Here is a 5689-nt window from a genome sequence, read left to right as displayed (position 1 = left end):
GATGTTTATTTATTTTTGAGAGAGAGAGACAGAGAGTGAGCAGAGGAGGGACAGAGAGAGAGGGAGACACAGAGTCTGAAGCAGGCTCCAGGCTCTGAGCTGTCAGCACAGAGCCTGATGCGGGTCTCAAACTCATGGACCTTGGGATCATGACCTGAGCAGAAGTCGGCTGCTTAATTGACTGACCCACCCAGGTGCCCCGAGTCTTTTAACTTTTATGCTGGCATTAGGAGTGATTTATGCCCCACCATTACAGAATTAGGGTATTCTGAATTTTGCCGTGTGCTTACCTTCACCAGACAGTCTTCTGCTTTATATGTTTTCATGTTCCACGTGGTATCCCTACCTTTCAACGTGAGGAACTCCTTCTAGCATTTCTCATAAGACAGGTCTGGTTGTGAGGAACTCCCTCAGCTTTTGTTTGCCTAGGAAAGTCTTTTTCTCTCCATTTCTGAAGGACAGCTTTGTCGGGTAAGGTATTCTTTGTTGACAGTTCTGTTTTGTTTTTTTTCCTTTCAGCACTTTGAGTGTATCCTCTGTCCCGACCTTCATGGGTTTGCTGGGAAATCCTCTCACAGTCTCACGGGGGCTCCCTTGTATGTGGTGAGTAGCTTTTCTCTCGCCGCTTTCAAAATTCTGTCTTTGACTTTGAACAATTTGATTTTAATATGTCTAATAGAAGATTTTCTGATATTCAGCCTACTCTTGGTTCTTTAGATGTTATGGATCTGGGTGTTCATCTCTTCTCCTGGAGACTTGGGAAGTCATCTGTCCTGAAGTCAGTGTTTGTGGGGGTGTGGAGGCTGGGCTCTCCTGGTCCGCCATCTTGCTGCCAGCACTCCAGGCATCTCCCCCTTTGCTGCTTTAGACATGGTTTCCTTTGGTTCTTTGAACATACTTAAAAGAGCTGATTTAAAGATTTTGTCTGGTAAGTCCAACACCTGTGCTTCCTCACGGACTGTTTGCATGGGCATTTTTGTGAGTGTGTGTGTATGGGCCACACTTTCTTTTTTATTTGCGTATCTTATGTCTTATTGTTGGAAATTGAGCATTCTAAATAACATGACGTGACAACTCTGGAAATCAGATTGTCCCTCCTTCCCAGGGTTTGTTGTTTTGCTATTTCTGTTACTGCTGCTGTTGTTTATTTGCTTAGTGACTCTACCGTGCTAACTCTATAAAGTCTCTGTATTTTTTTTTGTTTGTGGCCACTGAAGTCTCTTCTCAGCCTCGTGGTCAGCCATTGATTGGATAGAGATGTCCTTAAGTCCCTGGAACCAGAAAGTCTCCCAGGCTTTGTCAAGGGGTTCTTTATGTGGGGCGCACTTTCACCACGCAGCCTAGCATCTACAGCGCTGGCTTGGTCTCTACTTCCTGCTCACAGGGGGCCCCAAGATGAGCCAGCGGTGATAGCTTACTGCCTTCTCCTACCTTTCCTGATCATGCACACAGCCCTAGGCATGTGCACAGCTTTCTGTGTGTGCATGGCCTCCTTTTCCAAACCTTCTATGGAATTCTCATTCTCCAGCTTTTCCTTTTAAGTTTTTTGGTTATTAGCTCGTTGTTTGCCCAAACTTATTTCTCCTTCAGGCAGCTAAAATGTTATATAATTGCTACTTACTGTTTTTGACAAAAGCTCCTGGGGGAGGAAATAAAAGACTGTTTACACTGGCTGAGCTCTGAGCCAGGTCAACTAAGGATGAGCCTTACAAGTGGGGTTTTCCAGGGGACTGCCAGACAGATCAAGTGATGATGATGTTCTGACATTGGGGCTCTGAAAAGCTCCACTCTGTTCTGACTCCATCAGTGGCAGCTGGGCTGCTGGGCTGCCGGTTTTCCCAGTGATTTGCTAGTGATTATGGGTCGTTAGTTTTCAAGGTTATAGTGGGCTGGAGAGCAGGGGGCAGGACTAGGGCAAGTTAAAATGTCACAAAGCTCTAGGTTCTTATCAAGATTCATTGTTTTCCTTGAAAAAGCACCCCATCCCTGATCGCTACAAACTTTTGGTTAATTTCTAACATTCTAAAGCAGTTGATTCTGACAGTTTTTGCCAGTGATCCCATTGCTTTTATGGTCAAGAGGGTTTTTGGAGATTCTTATTCTGCCAGTTTTTGATAATGTCACTCTTATGTAGACAAACTTAGGCCTTTTCTTTGTGATACTTCTTATGGCTTTTATGCTACTGTTATTTTCTCCAACTAAATGCCACCGTGGGTATACCTGTAGTTGAACAAAGTTGGGTTTATTGACTCTTTGCAACACAGAAGCCATACATTTTGGGAGAACTGTGAGGCACCTCATCAGGAGTATTACAAAGGACTTACAGGATCTGCACCTGGGTCAAGTAGTTTTGAGAAGGTTTTAAGGAAATAAAGCTTTTCTTTGAACTGGACACTTTCTGGAAGTGAAGGCAAGTCTGTGATTGCATATTCTAATACATCTGATTTAGAAAGTGCTAGGAATGAAATGAGATTAAAGCTATAATTGACAAAGAAGTAACATCACCCTCATTAGCTAGGGCCGGGGGTAGAGTAGTCTGAATAATGGCTGCCACAGTCGTCAGATCATAATCTCTGGAGGCTGCGAATATTTCCTTAGATGGAAAACTTGTCTTTTCAGCTGGGATTAGGTTAAGGATCTTGAGATGGGGAGATTATCCTGTGTTATTCAGGTGAGCCCTAAATATATTCCCAAATGTTTATGTAAAAGGGAGGCAGAGGGGCGCCGGGGTGGCTCAGTTGGTTGAGCGTCTGACTTCAGCTCAGGTCATGATCTTGTGGTTTGTGAGTTTGGGCCCTGCACCAACAGTGCAGAACTGCTTGGGATTCTCCCCCCCGCCACTTGTGCGTACGTGTGCTCTCTCTCAAAAATGAATAAATAAACTTTAAAAAAAAAAAAAAAGGAGAGGCAGAGGTTCACACATACCTGCTCTCTGTGTCTGTCTGTCTCTCTCTCTCTCTCAGGAGAAGACAGTGTAAAGATAGAGCTGAGAGATTTGAGGATGCTGACATTGAAGCCTGGAGGGATGTGTCCACAAGCCAAGGAATGCCTACAGCCACCAGAACCTGAAAGAGGCAAGGGATGGATTCTTTACTAGAGCCTCTGGAGGAGGCACTGCACTGACTGTACCTTGATTTCAGCCCAGTGAGACTGATTTCATACTTTTGTCCTCCAGAACTGTAAGATGATACATTTCTGTTGTTTTAAGGCACTAAACGTGTAGTAATTTGTTACAGCAGCCCTAAGAAACATACAGGGGATGTTTGATCATTTTTATGGTTTGGACAATGTCCTTGTTTTTGTCCAAGTTCATGGGTTATGGGTTGAATTGTCTACTCCTCAAGTTCATATGTTAAAGTTCTAACCCCCAGTCCTGTAGAATATGACCTTATTTAGAAATGGCCAGTAGTGCGGGCCCCTAAACCAATATGACTGGTGTCCTTACAAAAAAGGGAAACGTAGACAGAGATGCACTACAGGGGGAGCACCATGTGGAAATCGGAGTTCTGTTGCCATAAGCCCAGGAACCACCAGAAGTTAGGAGAGAGGCCCGGAACTGCTCCTTCCCTTGCACCTTCAGAGAAAGTGTGGTCTTGCAGACACCTTGATCACAGGCTTCCAGTCTCCAGAACTGCCAGACCTTACGTGTTATCTAATCCATGTAGTTTGTGGTACTTTGTTACGGCTTCCTGGCCAATGAGTACAGTTCAGAGATGATTACAGAGTGGTCTTGCTTTTGTCTTGCCTGTGACCTTGTCTGATGTTGACATTGTATGAAATTGTTTATGTTTGACAGGAAAACTCCAGCGCCTAGCTGTGAGGGCTGGGCCAGCTCTCCCAAATGACAGGGATCGCTTTTCTCTTCCTTATCACAGAATCTTTACTCATCTGATAAATGTTCACTTTATGTTGTCTTTAAGCATTGTAACTAATTCTTTCTAAAAAATATTTAAACCTTCGATCCATTTGGCATTTATTCTGGAGGGGAGATGGGACAGAGGTATATGGCCTCAAGTAGAGGCTGTGATCAAAGGGGCTTGAGGTCCAGACTTGCTGAGGTCTTTATGAACCTGAGTTCAAAGCTGTCTTAGACCAATCCCCTCAAACTGCTTCGATTACTAGGAGTAATCTCAGAACAGTCCTTTAGAGCATTTAGGGAGTAGTTTCTTTCTCTCTTCCTTGTCATTCTTGATCGAAGGAAAGGCGTCAGCCCCCTTTAGTTACAACAGGTCATGGCTGTGAGTGCTTCTCACTACAGCCATTAATTTGGAGGATAGGTTCATCAGCAGAAAACCCTCCCAGAGCCCCACGTGCCCTGGGCATCTCCTCTGTCTATTTGGATAAGTGCAGTGCGGGATCAATTATGGATGAGGCTCGATGGGAGATGAGTAAGTGGGCTGTTGTCTACTTTGAAAAATTAATGGGATCTGATTAACACAAGAGCACACTCTCTCTTCCTCAAGCCAGAGAGGCTCAGATCTCCACAGAAGCTCAGGGGCCGGGTAGCGGGGAGCAGTAGCCCCTGTGTCTGTGTGGGGTTAGATTTGATTCATGGAATCATACTTTAGACTTATCTACCCCCTTGACAGATGAGAATACTGAGGACCTTCAAGGTTAAACAATTTGCCCAAACAGCAAAGAAGGAAAGAAAAATAGCCAATTACTGGGTTTTAAAAAAAGTTTGCTTATTTATTTTGAGAGAGTGAGAAAGTGAGAGTGTGCACGTGAGTGTGAGCAGGGGAGGAGGGGCAGAGAGAGGGGGAGAAACCCAAGCAGGCTCCACACTGTCAGCACAGAGCCCGATGCCAGGCTTGATTTCACAAACTGTGGGATCATGACCTGAGCCAAAATCAAGAGTCGGGCGCTTAAAATAAATTTTTTTAATACAGGAAATTTAAAACCTATGCAAAGTAGAGAGAATAATATCATGTAGACATTCTCAAACTTTTTCGTCTCATTTTACACTTACACTCTTAAAATTTTTTGAGAACCTCCAAGAGCTTTTGGACCTGTGGGTTGCATCTATTGCTGTTTGCTATATTAGACATTAGAACTCAGACATTTAAAAATATTAATTCACTTAAAGATAATACTCCCATTACATGTCAACACAAATACTTTTGTCCTTGATAATTTATTTCTACTATAGGATTTATTTTTATTTATTTATTTAAATGTTTATTTTTCAGACAGAGAGAGAGGAGAGTGTGTGCAAACAGGGGAGGGGCAGAGAGAGAGTGAGACAAAGGATCTGATGTGGGGCTTGAACTCATGAACCATGAGATCATGACCTGAGCTGAAGTTGGACGCTTAACCGACTGAGCCGCCCAGGCCCCTCTCTGCTATAAGCTTTTAAATGCTAGTTATACATCATCTGTTAGATTTTACTTTATTTTATTTTGTTGTTATTGTGGTAAAATATATCCAAAGTTTACACTTTTAACCATTTTTAAATGTACCATTCAACGGCACTAAGTATATTCACATTGTTGTGCAACTCCCGCCACTACCCGTCTCCAGAACGTTTTCATCTTCCCATACTAAAACTCTGTACCCATTAAACCCTAACTCCCCATACCCACTGTCCCCAGCCCCTGGGAACTACCGTCCTTCTGTCTCTATGGATTTGACTGCTCTAGGTACTCCGTATGAGTGGAGTCACATATATTTGTCTTTTTTTGTCCAGCTT

General features: G+C 43.5%; 1 long non-coding RNA gene across 1 annotated transcript; it reads left to right on the top strand.

The window, feature by feature from the left end:
- The first annotated feature begins 218 nt into the window (after positions 1–218).
- Positions 219–5464, top strand: LOC125936589 (uncharacterized). The gene is made up of 3 exons (XR_007462063.1): positions 219–603; positions 718–928; positions 2964–5464. It is a non-coding gene; the product is annotated as an uncharacterized LOC125936589 (long non-coding RNA).
- The last annotated feature ends 225 nt before the right edge of the window (positions 5465–5689 follow it).

Source organism: Panthera uncia (assembly GCF_023721935.1).
Source record: "Panthera uncia isolate 11264 chromosome A3 unlocalized genomic scaffold, Puncia_PCG_1.0 HiC_scaffold_11, whole genome shotgun sequence".
Taxonomy (NCBI): Eukaryota; Metazoa; Chordata; class Mammalia; order Carnivora; family Felidae; genus Panthera; species Panthera uncia.
The sequence above is the reverse complement of the archived record's forward strand: the minus strand, read 5'-3'. Positions and strand labels throughout refer to the sequence as shown.